The 15145-nt window shown below is 49.0% G+C and overlaps 1 protein-coding gene across 1 annotated transcript in view; it reads left to right on the top strand.

Annotated features, from left to right (window-relative positions):
• Nucleotides 1–15145, top strand: part of CACNA1E (calcium voltage-gated channel subunit alpha1 E) — a 435061-nt gene that overhangs the window by 127361 nt on the left and 292555 nt on the right. The window lies entirely within an intron of this gene.

Genomic DNA, 15145 nt, shown 5'->3' with positions numbered 1-15145 from the left:
TTCTCTTTCTTGACCCAGGATAGTTACTAAGACAGTTATCTATCTATCTATCTATCTATCTATCATCATCATTATTATTATTTGGCCTAAGAATTCCTGAACCCTCCTGCATATGTAGTGTTAATATAGCTCGTAAATCCATGTCACATACAATCTGGGATTTTGATGTCTCAGGGTCTGGCTTTTCTCCTGCCCGCAGAGATAGGGGTTTTCTCCTTTTTCTGCAGTTCATTGCTAACTGAGGGGTACTTCTTCAAGTGCCCCAGGTTAATGCAGAGTTTTGGTCTCTGCTTCTGTTCTCACCTGCTCTTAAAACCTTCCCCCTTGATCCTGAAGGGGGGTTAGAACCCACCCAATGCATCCTCTTGTTACCAGGACTGATCGCTGCCCCTGGGACAGCTGTAGTTTTGGTTCACATGCTCAGTTCTATGCCTCTCATTTCCTCCTAGGAATTTCCTTTTTTTATTTTGCAAGTTCAGCAACACATCTTAAAATATGTGGAAAAATATATTCTTGTACTTTAGTGTTCTAGAAATTTGTAGCAAGTGGTTTCTCTTATTTTGTCATCTTGCTAGTGCTGGATCCTTAAATGACTTTTACCAAGAGAATGCTCTAAACAAGGAAAGCATAAGATATTTCCTGGGGGGACACCCAGGGTCCCCCAAGACTTCATAAAGTGATGTTCCTAATGGAGAGTTTAGTCAGGGTGCCGGACTGAGCGTAGGGGGAAGTTTCAGAATGGAAGTGGGGGAGAAAAACAAGTGCATTAACGGGCAATTACTTTCTGCCTCCTCAGATGGTACACGAGCGCTTAGCTAATGGCAGTTCACTTAGAAAAGCGATCATGGATACGTCTTTACTGGCAGCTTCTAAAAATATCTTGTCTGACATGATTGAGTCTTTTTAGGAGATGCAAGACAAGAATCTGGAAGCTGTGAGATGACTCTCAAGCTCTAGTGAAGATGAACTCTAGAAGCCCAGTGGGGACCACTCAGGGTGTTGGTGACAGGAGAAGTTGGAGGACTGAAGCTCTAAAAATTAGAAGGGGCAGCAAATGAAAGGAGCAGCAGGGGTGAGGGTGTAAAGGGTTGAGTTGCGAACATGAGTGTAGAAATTTTCACTGAAGACAAAGCCAATTTGAGGGAAAAAGCCAATTCTCATGGGGCCTTGTATCCATATTTCTTAGTCCCCAGATTATCAGAAGAAATGCTAATTGTTGGAGATTCAGTTGCTAAGCCTTCAGTAGATGGCGTTGGACTGTGATCACGCATGTGTTTTCAGCTGGAGTTCTCCCTTCAGTCTCTGCTAAGAATATGTCTTTTCTTATATTGAGGTGTGGAGCCCCTGTAGGGCTGTGAGGCTTCCAGGAAACCAGAGGCACAGCCCTGAGTTCACCTCAGGCCCCAGAGGCTGTGACTCACAGAATGGGAGGGAGAGAAGGGGAAGGCAGTGACCGGTGGCAGGGGCATCCCTCTGGGAGCTGCGGCATCTCAAGCAATGATGGATGAGTAGGGTGATCCTGAACAACTCAACTACTCTACACTGGTGGTCTCAACCAGGGACAGTTTTGCCCCCCACGGGATATTTGGCAATGTCTGCAAACATTTTTGATTGTTATAACTGGGGGTGGGGGTGTGCCTCTGGTATCAAGTGTTGTTAAGAGGCCAGGAACGCTGCTAAATAATGCCCAGGACAGTCCCCCAGGACAAAGGAATATCTGACTCAAAATAATGCTGCGGTGGGAAACACTGCTCTCCGTGTCTTTCCTCTTTCATAAAATGAAGGGGTTAGAAGAGGAGGTTGATCTGTGTGTGGCTAGATTAAGTGAGCTCTATACTCAAATTACCCATCTACCAAGGACCACGTCAACCCACTTCATGTCTATAGAAAGAGAAGCAAATGAAGTGAAGTAAAAACATTCCCTGCCCGGTTTCCTACCCAAGAACAAAACCTTGATCCCAAAATGCTGTGCGCTTGGCAGGCTCACAGTGACCACGGTGTTTGCCTCTACACACCACGTCACTTATTCTGTCATGTCATGTCTGCAAGTTGCACTTGTACCTGTGAGGTGAGAGTTGAGGATGATGTTCCTTGAGCTGAACAGACTGTCTCTATTCCAGGCACTTCTAGCCTTTTCATACAACCTTCCCAACATGGCACTGATTCTAAGAAGTCCTTGTCCTGTTTGTGTCCACGTGGCTTTTCATAGAGTTACCATTCATTTATTAATGCACTAATTAATTCATTCAACAAACACGTATTCAGTACCCACAATGCATAAGGCAGTGCATTAATTGCTATGGAGAAGGCAAGGGTGACTACGTCAAGCCCCTTGCAGTGTAGTTGGGGAGAAGTGATCCACACCCCATAGCATCTGAGGCAGGGGACATGAGGTGCCAGAGATTTTCAGAGAAGCGAGAGATCGTGTTTGTTCTATGAGCACAAAATACTTCATAGATGAGATACTGTATCAACTGGGCTTGTAAGTCTAATTTTTTGACAGTGGATATGGAAAAAGGGGGCGGGAAGGGAGAAAGAAAATGAGATATGATCTGCAGGAGGGGTAGTTCAGGTGTATGTGTGGAGTGGTGAGCAGGCCCGCTTCGCTGGAGCAGACAGTGTGTGCTGCAGAGTAGGAGGTATTGCTGATGACACAAATGGGTGGTGGGAGTATCAGTCCTGCTCCCTTAGATATGGACTTAGGTTGGATGACATTTAAGTTTGTTTTCAGCCCTATGATTGTAAGTGCTCAGGATCCCATAGTCATGTTTGACAGGCACTAGAAAACTCATCTGTTCATTCATTCAATAAATAAAGTTGTTTAGTGACTTTTTACCAGACACCAGACAGGCTTGGGGATACAACATTGAACACGCTCTTAAGTTAATTGCACGGAGGGTGGGGATAGGGTCACAGTTGGGTTGTACAATGAGTTGTTGTGCTAGAACCTGGAAGAGGAATATGGCGTAGAAGGCTCTTCTCATCCTCTGAGGAGGAGGTATGAAGTTCTGACCTTGAGAGGTGGTGGTGTAAATGGGAAGGAAAGAGAGACTATGAAAGCGGACCAGAGAGAGAGGAAAAAGTGACAGGACTTGGGGAATGGTTGGTGTAGGAGGCGCACAGGGGGAAGAATCAAAGATGCCCCCAGAGTTTGGCCCCTGAGTTAGGGGAGTCTGTGATGCTGCCCAGTTACAGACCTGGGGGAGACTGGCGTGGAGGGAAAGTAGTGTGTTCTTACCCCAGCTGATTGGTGCACAGTGCTTTCTGGCTGTCCAGGTGGCGGGTAACCAGCAGCCATTGTGAATGCGGTGCCAGACTTTAAAAAGAACAGGGCCGGAGACAAAGATTTGGGCGTCTTCCAGGTTTTAGTTTTAGTTGAAGCCATCAGATGGATGAGATCACCGAGAGAGGGTGTATCCACAGAGAAGGTAGGACACAGGCTCTGCGGAATTCACGTTTAGGAGGTGGGAGGAGAAAAGGAGAAGATGAAGGAGTGGTTAGGGAGGTGGGAGAGCACTAGACTGGAAACGCTCCTGAGGGGGTTGGGTGGGGGCAAAAAGCCAATTCATGCTGAGTCCCCCATGCAACAGAATGTGTACACACCCTAATAGCCTCCAGGGAAACAGACTCGGGTTTTAAAAATCCCTTGGAATGTATTTAGCCACGAAAATGGTGAGCCACCTGATCATTTTATCACTTCTTGGTGCCTCAGCCAGAGGGAGAGGGAGAGGGGGAGAGGGAGGAGGAGGCGTGAGTCATCCCTCGTGTGTTAGGAGTTGTGGTTAGAAGGTTTGCTGCGAGAGAACGCCGTGTGGTTCATTTTACAATGGCTTCTTGGGGCACTGGGGCAGCAACAGCGTTATAGGAGCCACCTAGTCCAGTGATGGCAAACCTTTTGAGCTTGACGTGTCAGCATTTTGAAAAACCCTAACTTAACTCTGGTGCCGTGTCACATATAGAAATTTTTTGATATTTGCAACCATAGTAAAACAAAGACTAATATTTTTGATATTTATTTTATATATTTAAATGCCATTTAACAAAGAAAAATCAACCAAAAAAGTGAGTTCGCGTGTCACCTCTGACACGCGTGCCATAGGTTCGCCATCACTGATCTAGCCTGAGCCCCTGAGAGGTGGACCACCAAGGGAAGATGTGTGGGGACTGCCTGTGATTTTGTCTGTGCCTTCCTGTTCTCTGTAGCCTGGATGGTTGAGTGGCTGTGTGGGCATTCGGGGCTCATGAAAAACCCATAGAGTAGTGTCCAGGTAAACACACTTTGCATGTCTGCCCTTCTGGCCGGGAAGCAGGCTTTGTGCCCACTGCTTGACTCCTGAGTGTGGCCCTCAGCTCTTGCACCGTGGGCCCCTTGAATCCATCCTTGTCCAGCCTCGGGGTCCAGGCCCCTCACTTCTTCGGCTTGTCCCTTGCACTGAGGTGTGGTGGTAGCAGGTAGCTTCTGGCATCAGACAGGCCCAGGTGCCCCGTCTAGCTCTGCCGCTTACTAGCAGTGTGGTCTCAATAGAGGGACTGCGTTTCTCTGGTCTCAGTTGCGAAATAATCCAACCTCAGAGGATTCTTGTGCAGATCAAACAAGGTAATACATACGCAGGGCTTATAAGTTAGGCCCTCAACACATGTTAGTTATTGTTTCTGCTTTAAAACTTCTATCATTCTTCTGTTCAGTCGCTTTCCATTGAATTGTTTTCAGAATTTCTTTAAAAAAAGTAACTAATGTGAAGAAAATTATAACCTAACACCCCTTAGCCAGCTGCCGTCTGGCGCTCTGGGCAAGGGAAGGGCTTTGCAGGCCGTGATGGCTACTCCCTTTGGAAATAGAACGCCGTTTTTCGACGTCACCTACCATGGCTGATGTCTGTCCCTGCCAGTATGACAGTGACACCCCCCACGTGGGGTGACACCCAGCATTTACACAGCATTTGCACACACACCATCTCAGCAGTCTCAACATCGTTCTGGAGGCTGGTCTTTCACCCCAGGGAGCCGGTGACTGTCTTCAGTTTTTAGACGTGTGTGTGCGTGTGTGTGTGCACGCGCCCCTGCACACACTTGAAGTATAGCTTCTTTTCTCGTAACACAAAAAGCCAAAGTTTGAACGCAGGTGGAGTGTGGGTTAAACACTGTTCTAAATGGCAGGCCTGCTGTTCGTCGGGAGGCAGAGTGGCCGGGAAGTGTAAAAATAACCCGAACATTAGAGACTCCTGTGAATTCTACAGCCCGGAGCACTGGGAGTCTGTGGGTGTCTTACCTGCTGGAGTGCAGGCAGGAAAACAAGTGGAGAGGCAGGAGGATTTACATTTGCCGGATCCTTTAATGGTGCGCGTTGGCAGTAGAAAGTTTCGGTGGTGGTGGGGGGCGCGATTAAAGCCAGACCTAACGGCCAGGATCGATTTTCCTGACTGGCAGGAACAGCGCCACCTTGGATCTGCTTGGGCCCTCCTTGTCTGCCGCTGACCATCACCTCTGCACCCTCCTCCCTTCTCCACTGTTGACCCCTCCAGTGTTTGGCTGACAGCTCTCCCAGACAGCCCCTGAGACTGAGCCACCCGCTCAGGGAGCGGGGCATTTGGGGCAGATCTGGCCATTCACTGGAAACCGAGTGGAATGGTGTGTAAAACCAAGCCCATCGTGAATAAGTGGTGCGCCAGAGGATACCCTCTGGGATTGGAAACATTTTTGAAGAGCTTCACGGGTGTTTAGAGTTGGACTGGGCTCTTTTGGCCCGGCTCGCACTGCTGTGGGGCGCCGCCTGCAGGCCGGTAGCAGCACAGGCTGCCCGGGCAGGACTCACACCACATGCACCTGAATACAGTGAGCAGGCTGGAGACTGCTGTCACCGCTGCTCTCTCAGAAGGCTGTCACTGGGAGGACAGACATCACTGTTGTCATTTTTGCACCTGGGGTAATAAACGCAGCCAGGACTGAGGTGCGAGCCTCCTGTCTTGTCTCACACTCTAATCAGAAGTGGGGCACATCTGGCCCGTGGGCCGTATAAGTCCCAAAAAATCATTTGTTCTGGCCCTGCCAAGGCATGAGGGGTGAATTCTTTAAATGTTTGACCAAATACAGCAGGCTCATTTTTAAGTTGCTGATTTTGTATGGCCCTTGAATGATGTTGTAAATATCCAAACGGCCCTTGGCAGGAAAAAGGTTCCCCACCCTGTCCCCCTCACCCCTACCCCCTCTCAAATGACTCACCATTCTGAGACCCTTGCTGACCTGCCATTAGTGTCTGGACATTTTCTCGCCTCTTGGAATTGTAGGATCATCATGAAATACAGTGATTAACACCAATCTCCGGTAATGACGTCAGTGAGAGGCCGGCAGTGTGGTGGTGAAGAGAAAGGGTTTTGGAGTGAAATAGACAGACCTAAGGGTAGCTTCCTCCTGTCATCCACCGCCTCTCTGACCTTAAGGGATTGATCTAGTCTCTCTCAGTTTTGCTCTTCTCATCTGTAAAACGGAGATTATAATGGTACCTACCACATAGGATTATTCTGAGAAATAAGGAAAGGGCTTAGCACAGTGCCTTGCAGGTAATAGTATTTAATACCCATTACAGTTAATATTATTAACCCAATGGCTTGTACGTTTCTGTGTAATTATTCTTGTTTGACGCCTGACCATTTTTCTCTTTGTTTTCATAGTCCTGATTATTTCCACAAAGGGAAAATAGCATCGCAGGAAGCTTTTGGATATTATATTAATACTTGGCCACTTTACATCGGCAGAATTATTTTGGAGAATGTGACTAAGCGATAAGAGTGATTATGAAAAAAAAAAAAGCCAAAAAGCACCCCAAAACAGAAACCAAACAACAAGTCTATAAGGAACACACTCACATGTTGTTGTTGTTGTGTGTGTGTGTATGTGTGTGTTTCCAAGGGGTTGAGTATTTCAGAAATTGTTTGGATTGAAAATTACATTCGCACCATTCCCATGTTTAAATGGCTCATTAGGAATATTTAGAAATCTTCGAAAGAGCGTGTGGTTCTTCATGTCGGAATGTGTACCATGTTAAATCTAGCTGAGAGGTCCCAGCAGCCCAGGAGGATTAGTTGCACATGTTTGTTCACTTGGCTGCAGAGCTTGAGATCTGATCAGAATCCAGCGCATCTTTGCATACAGGCAAAAGGATGTGTCCCTCTCACATGTAATTTTTCCTGGGGGAAAGAGGTAAGAGGATGTTAATTGTTTTGTAGAGAGAAGAGATAGAACTGATGAAGACTGTAGGAGATTTTTTTTTTTGAAGCAGAATTTCATTCTTCTTTAATTTTCTGTGGAAAGGGATCTGAAAACATTCTTTAAGTGGGGTCTGAATATCTCTTTTTACTAACTGAGTCCCCAAATCTTATTTCAACCACAGCAAGAGATACTCCCCGTAAGAGATTGAACTATGGACCCAGTAATGTAGTGGTTGATAAAATGAGGGTGGGGCGGTTATGGTGCTAGAAAAGTTCCCCAAGTTAGAATCATCTGCTCTCCCACGAGAGAGCTCAGCATCCTTTCTTGATACAAAGGGGAGGAGGAACACTCACCCCGGAAGGAACAGCTGGAAACACCTGCAACAGCAAAGACTCTGAATCAGAGCCAGAATGTACTGGGGGGAGGGCTGCCCCCCAGGGACCAGCTGCCCGGTTGATGCCAAAACTTTATTTCACCAACAAGGGTTACAGGAGACATTCCTTCATTCGTTGGCTGTGTATTTAGGCGGGGTCTGCCGTGGGAATAACATAATGCAGGCACTCTCTGTAATTATACGAAGGGGAAGGTATGTCCTCTGCTCTTGAGAAGCTTACACTGGAGTTGAGACAAGGTACACACAAGTGAAAACGTTAAGACAGGAATGAACTGGTGAAGTCAGATTCATGACAACGATAGTGAGTAAACAAGGAACTACAGGAATGATACTGAAGCTCTGAATTTATAGGCGGTAGTGATCATAGAGTTGAAGAAGGTACGGAAGGCTTCATGGAGGAGGTGGAATTGAACCGAACCACACTTTGAAATATGCCAGGGAGCCGGGGAAGCAGAAAGGAGGAAGGATATTCTTGGGTCAGTCTGTATCAGGTGCTCCACTCTGAGCAAGAGTGTTGAGGTCAGAGTGGGCATGGCAGCTGTGGCCATGTTAATACCATGCCATGTGGGGAGATGGTGCTGGAAAGGGAAACTGATTTGTCTTGAATTGTCAGGCTAAGGAGTTGGGCTATTTTTTTAAGGTGAAGAGGAACCACTGAAGTTGAAGGGCCGACAGGGAGAATGATATCACCTGAGTAGAAACTATAATTTTACGAGAGGGAGCTTGCTTTGAACAAATCAGAGTGACTTCACTTTTAAACACACTGAGTTTGAGGTGATGACGACAGTCCATGTGGAGCTACCTAGTACTTCTTGGGCATTTGGATCTAGAAATGAGATGAAAGGTAAGGGTTAGAGACTAGACGTGGTTGGAGCGGGGGTAGGATCTCAAAGGGAGAGGAGTCAGGGAGAGAAGATGAAAAGGTTGAGGACAGACCCAGGGGGTGCTCCCACAGTAAAGTAGGAAGAATAAGAGAAGGGAACAGTAAGAAACTGGGAGGAATGGAGATGGGGACACAATGGGGCGGGGTAACTCTGGGAAAGAGGGGGTAATTGGTACCGGATGCTGCAGAGTGGGCAAGGAAAAGGAGGGTAGAGCTGGGACCATAGGAAGTGGCTGGGGGGGGGGGCTGTCTAAGTTTAATGTCTGGGGAGGGGAAGGGCGGAGCCAGCGAATGGTCTTGCTGGGTGCACATTTCAAAACTGGCCTTAAGTCCGTATCATATGGGAATGCCTTATTCACGCTGATTATTTTATACCAGGTGGGTGTCACCAGCTGCTCAGTGTAGGAGAGAGTGGGAGAGAAAGGGTGTGGTGATCGACAGGTGGTGGCTTCGTCTGCTGATGATTCCAAGCCTGAGAGTCCTGTCAGAGGCAAGACTGGTGGGTGTGGTGAAATCCACTTCTCTTCTCTGGGCCTTTAGGGATCTTCTGGGCTCCTGTTCGGCTGTGAGCTGTCTTTCCTGCGATTAGGAATGTGTTTTCAAGAGTGAAATGTGGGGAGTGGATCAAGCCCAGCAGGTTCAGGATACAGCCGGGCACCTTCTTCCCCTGGGCTCTGCCCCTTGGCTCTGGCACCTGACACCACCGCTGGCACGTGGAAGGGGCTCATTTTGGTTCCTGAATGAATGAATCGGCCAGAGCCCACCCAGGCCGAGCTTGCCTGGCGATGTGTGGGCTGCATTTTGCTTTCTGAGTCAAGAGGCCAAGGGGGGGGGGTGCTTCCGTCAGTGGTTCTCACCTTAGAAGCCAGTGTACCCTCCACTCACCGCCGTAGTGAGTGGGAGCTGGAGCTCTGCAGAGTGGTCCTGCCACTTCTCACTTTGGCTGGAAGCAAGGCTGGACCCGGAGAGCGGGAACTGAGGTGCACAGGAACAGGGCTAAACATTGAGCCTCCAGGCTGACTTTCCCAATAAGGGTTCATGTCTGCTAGGGTTTGCATATTTGACTTCTGTGCAGGCTGAAAAGTGACCTCATCTTTTGGAGAAGAAAGGGTTGAAGTGGCAATCCTAGAATCTTTGTGATCCTAGATGCAAACAAAACTGCTGACTGGTTCATCAATCTCGTGCCTCTTGCCCACCTCCAGGGCCTAGGGGCGCAGGCCCCACAGTGCTTCCCTCGCCTGCAGTGTCCTCTGTTTTAAAGGGATCTCACTGCGACTTCCCTTCTCCTGGGTGCCTCCAGCGGAGGGAGGCCTCCCTCCCATTCTGCCCAGGGCTCTTATGGTGCACACTACATTCTGCCTTGGATTAGAGCCCTTGACGCATGCGTTTTTTCCCTTCTCCTCTCTTAAACTGCACGTTCTTAGAGGCTGTGACTCTGTGTCTAATTTGTCCTCGAGCCTCACAATCCCTGAGAACAATACCTGGCACATTATTCAGTAACTGGGTTTACGAATTAATGAGTAAGTAAACAAACATCGTCTCTCCCAGGTACCAAGGTCATTGGGCTCTTCTGACACCGGTCTCTGATATTTTTTTGTCTTTTCCTTTTGCCCACTTGTCTTTTGGACCAAGTCTCAGACCCTTACACTTCTCTGCTTCTCCATCCACTCCACACACACTGAAGCCACCCCGGCTGCACCTCTGGAGTCTGCTTTCAGAAACAGAAAGCCGCCAGATGCGCAGTGTTTGCTGGGTGCTTGTCTGGTCACAGCTACCACAGCTGGAATGCATCTCACAAACACGTACATGGCATGTACTGTGTGCCAGGTACTGTCCTAAGAGCATGATACATACTAACTAAATATTCATGACATCCCTTTGGGACAGGTGGTATGCATTCATAGACATTGTACTCGCGGGGAGACTGTCTCAAGGTCATTCTTTACCTCTTTACCTCTCCAAGGTCCAAGATCATGCCTCTGATGGGACTCTTGAGCAAGGAGAACATTATTTTGATATGCAGTATGTAAATAGTGGCCACACATCATAAAGAATCCTGCCCTTATTATCAGGATTCCGAGCTCTGCTATTGCCTACCTCTGTGCACTTGGGCAAGTCCTTGACCCTCTCGGCCTCAGATAACGCAAGATGCCTCACAGTCCTGCAACCGAGATGCAAGGCGATGACATTACCACGGTTGGCACCCAGGAAATACCGAGTTGTCATAAATGAATGCTTTTTAAAACATTTAAAACAAAAATTGCAGATCTATACTTAGCTGATAGGGTGTTGGAGCTGTGGGGTTTCGCAGGCACAGGTTTGAGAAGTGCTGGTTCCAGAGCTGGGCATTACATAAGGCGGTGAAGTCATGTTTTCAGCCAAGTGAGGGCTGTCAGGTACCGCGGGAGCCACCAGACGCCCCCGATGTCTGTGCTGCCGTAATGCTCCGTGCTCTCTCCGAACCGGCACGTGGTCTCCTGCCAACCTTTGTCTCGAGAACCCACTCCCAAGTCCTCTCTGCATCATGTGTCATAGAGCACAGCTTTGCATCAGAGCCTATTTCTTAGAAAAGCTCAACAGCGGGAAAAGAGAACAAAAGGGGTTCTGACAGCTTTGGCATAAAGGGTATAGTGAGATGAGGGAGTGGGGCCGGTGGGAGGGGCCCACGCCTTTTGGGTGAGGTTAGACTTGCAGACTCCTCAGAGATGGGCTGAAAAATCTCCTGTGGAGATGGCCCACAGCCTGACAGATCTGAGAAGAGGTAGAAATAGGCTACGTGCTTCTCCAACCTTGCCACTCACATCTGTCTGTCAGTACAAGCTCCCGTGGCCTACCTGGTCTGAGGGAGTGTAGATACCTTAGTCTCCCTACTTCTCCCATTCCCTTCCCGCTTGCACTTTGCATGGGACATGGTGTGGAGGGGCTCAGGGGTGAAAGCTTTGACGACTCTAGAAAAGTTTTTCACTTGCTTCCTCAGATCCTTCGGGGTTTCTAGTTTGCAGGTAATTGCTTGCAAAGATAGCATGTAGAGCATTTGATTGTACTATCTTAACTGTGTGTGTGTGTGTGTTTTGACCTTGTGCACAGTGTGTGTGGCTGTACTTTCCAAGCACTGTGAGATGTGCTGGTTGCATTGTGGGGAAATTTGGGGTGTGGGCCTCAGCCGTCTCAAACGGGGGTAGAGGGCAGATGACAAGAGGTCACTTCTTTAGGAATGTCTAGGCCAGCTGTGGGCAAACTACGGCCTGCGGGCTGGATCCGGCCCGTTTGAAATGAATAAAACTATTGAAAAAAAAAAGACCGTACCCTTTTATGTAATGATGTTTACTTTGAATTTATATTAGTTCACACAAACACTCCATCCATGCTTTTGTTCCGGCCCTCCGGTCCAGTTTAAGAACCCATTGTGGCCCTCGAGTCAAAAAGTTTGCCCACCCTTGGTCTAGGCTCTGAGGTGTGGTGCCTGAGTGGTACCTGAGCTCACAGTGATGTGCTCACAAGTGACCAGTAGATGGTGCTCTAACAACAGGAAAATATGGCTTCTGCTTCCTGGGCTGGAAAGGGGCTTTTGGAAACCAGGGTTTCCAATCTGTTATGACCAACTGCTGATTCTCTGCATCTCCATTTGTGGGTCTTTAAGTGGACAATGGAGCTGGGGACCCCGGAGGCAGAACGCACACCAGGTTCCCCTAGGAAGAGCCGTATGGCAACGACCTGCTCTCAGGTGTTTTCTCAGGATCCTCCTGGGTCTGGAGGACAATGGATGTGCTCCGGGTTAAGCATCTTCCCAGCATGGTCCCAGGGGCACTCGGCACAAATCCAGTGTAGCTTGAGGATGGTAAGCATGGCGTTCCCATTGGGTTAGCATGATCATACAGTTTCTTCTTTGGACGATGAACAGTTTGGAATTATTACTATTACTGCCCAGAAGAGGTTCGTATGGATATCCGAAAGCCATAAAATGGAAGTCAGAGGAGCTGTAAGAAGTCCAGACTCGGCCTCTTACCGGATGTGGGCCAACTGCTTAACGTTCCTGAAACTGCTGGTTTGTCCACCAAATCAGAGTCATAAAACATGGGTTGCCAGGCTGCGCTCAGAGGTTTAGAATGAGGTCTGTGTAAACTGAAAACTATTAAACACACATAAGGTACCGTTTAGCTGTTAGGATGTCAGTCCTCTGGGGGCTGGGAGGACGGAGGCATTGGAGAACATGAAAGCGGTTCATAGATCTCCGAAGTTTTAAGAGCTGTGAATGCCAGGTTGGGGGAATGTGAGCGTGTGCCTTCCTCCCTTAGGCCAGGTCCACTCCCAAAGCCATTTGTGTCATCATGTTTGCCTCTGTCCCCCTGGGCTGCAAAAATTCCCACTTATAACCCCTGTGGAGGTGCTCCTCCTTCTAAGGGTCTTCAGTACTAACACCAACCCGTGCATTTGCGATCCGTGTCTCCTCGGAAGGCAGGAAGGCAAGTCTCAGCTCCAGTGTGTCCTCACATTTCTGTGTGTAAAACCCTATCCCGCAGCCACAGAGGACACAGGGCACTGTAGAGAGAGGAGGGGGCATGCGTGCTGGGTCTCTGCTGAGTGGGGAACATTGAAGACACAAGCCAAGGGTTCCTGATCACCCAAGAACCTCTTCTGGGAGGAAAAACTTTGGTGAGCCCTGCTTCCTCTGAGCAGGAACAGACAGGCCTGCCACTCTCCAGCGTGCCAGGGCCAGGACACGAGGGGCAGGGGTGAAGTCACGGTGTGAGAAGGAGGCCCATCAAGCATTCTAGCCAGTCAGGTTAAGGCATCTGATTTCCTCCAAGGAGAGGACACATTATTTTTGTCATCTGTTTTGTTCATTATTGTATCTGCAGTGACTAAAACAGTGCCTGGTGCTCAAAAATATTTGCCAAATGAATGATTGAATGAATTTTGTGCCATGGATCATGGTCTTTTCTGAACGCCCTTTCGGATTCTATATATTACGGGGTTCCTGAGATAGCCACTGGGGACTGGCTCTCAATGACTAACGGGATGAGGGAGCTTCATGGTATCATCTTCCCTTTCCTTCTGACTAGGGATTCAGACAGAAAAGGACCCTCCAGTTAAGGTAGGCAGCAGAACAGGGTGAGGCAGCCATGTGAAACCCTATACTAATCAGAACTGACTCACCTTTAATCATAATTTGCCCTGAAATGGGCTCCCCTGAATCAAAAGGTCAACATGCTGTCCCCAAGAGCAGCAGTGGCTGGTGGGGTGGACGTGTTGAGACCAGTCCTTTGGTTTTCCAGAACTCAGAGAGCCTCCCTTCACACATGCACATACATTCGCACACAGGAGACCCTTGTCATTGCTCACATGGCCTTGTTCTCACACAGACACATACACGTAGGAACACACCTGGCCCTCACTTACCTTAGACACACCTCCCCTCCCACCAGGTCACCTCACACAGAGACACTGCCTTTCATAGGAGCGAAGCCAGATTCACCCAGATTTCCAAGAGAAGGGGGAGGGAAGAAACTCCTCTTCCATGGCCTGGGTAGGGGATGTTTGGATAGGACTGTGTTGTTGAGGCCAAGGCAGGAAAAGGGGAAGGTGTGCTCTAGCTAGTGGACATGGAAAGGGACAATTGGTATCTGTCCTTGATCCAAAAACCACTGAGTCACTTGTGGGGAAGGGCTTGGTTGCTAAACCTAGGGGGCCTTTCTCTAGGGCAGCCGTCCTCAAACTACGGCCGGCGGGCCACCGAAAACATTTGTTTTTTTACTTCAAAATAAGATATGTGCAGTGTGCATAGGAATTTGTTCATAGTTTTCTTTTTAAACTATAGTCCGGCCCTCCAGCGGTCTGAGGGACAGTGAACTGGCCCCCTGTTTAAAAAGTTTGAGGACCCCTGCTCTAGGGCTTAGAGTCCACCTTACACACTTTTGCAGCTCACATACTAATTCTCTTTTTATCTTCATTAATGTAATGGGTTGAGGAAGTCAGTGTGGGGGTAAAAATAGGCACGGGAGGATCCTCCTGATTGTTAAGGAGATGTCGAGGAGGGTAGTTTTAGTCCAGAACTCGCCATCTAGGGCCCCAACATCTGGACCACCCTTCCAGAAGCTACAGCCAAATCCAAGAGGCTGCCCCAGATCGCCCTGTTTGGAGAGGGAGGGAGTGAGGGCAGATACTCATGCTGGGAACTGGTACCCACACCAGAGTGTGGTGCCCCCAGAAGTCCTAGGGTCCTTCAGGGGACTTCCAGGCTGCTAAGTGGGGAGTTACAGATTGGATGCTTCCTCTGTGGAAATCCCTGGGCAGCATTTGTGGAGTTTGGGTGCTCCGTAGGAGCGCGGACTCAGCCCGGTACACCCTGTGCAGGGAGCAAAGGCGTGGACTCCGGGTTAGGGCAGCAGGCCAGGCAGCGCATGAACCTGGCCCCTGCACAGCAGGCGTCTATGCATGCACGCCTGCCTATGTGCCTCCGCCAGGCCTCGGCTCCTGCAGAGGCCGCCGGCACCCGCCTCTCCCCTCTTGGCCTCACTTGGGGAACGGCCACTCTTCCCGGACCTTTGCAGAGGTGTTGGTCCTCTACCCTCTGGCTCAGTCAGCCAAACCAGTCCTGCATCCCAGGGACCTCCAGGCCCTTGGCTAGGGTCCTTCCGGCTCCATCCCCGCTCCTCCCAGCC

The sequence above is a fragment of the Myotis davidii genome, unplaced genomic scaffold (genome assembly GCF_000327345.1).
Source record: "Myotis davidii unplaced genomic scaffold, ASM32734v1 scaffold591, whole genome shotgun sequence".
NCBI lineage: Eukaryota > Metazoa > Chordata > Mammalia > Chiroptera > Vespertilionidae > Myotis > Myotis davidii.
Note: the sequence above shows the minus strand (reverse complement) of the source record. Positions and strands in the feature narration are given on the sequence as shown.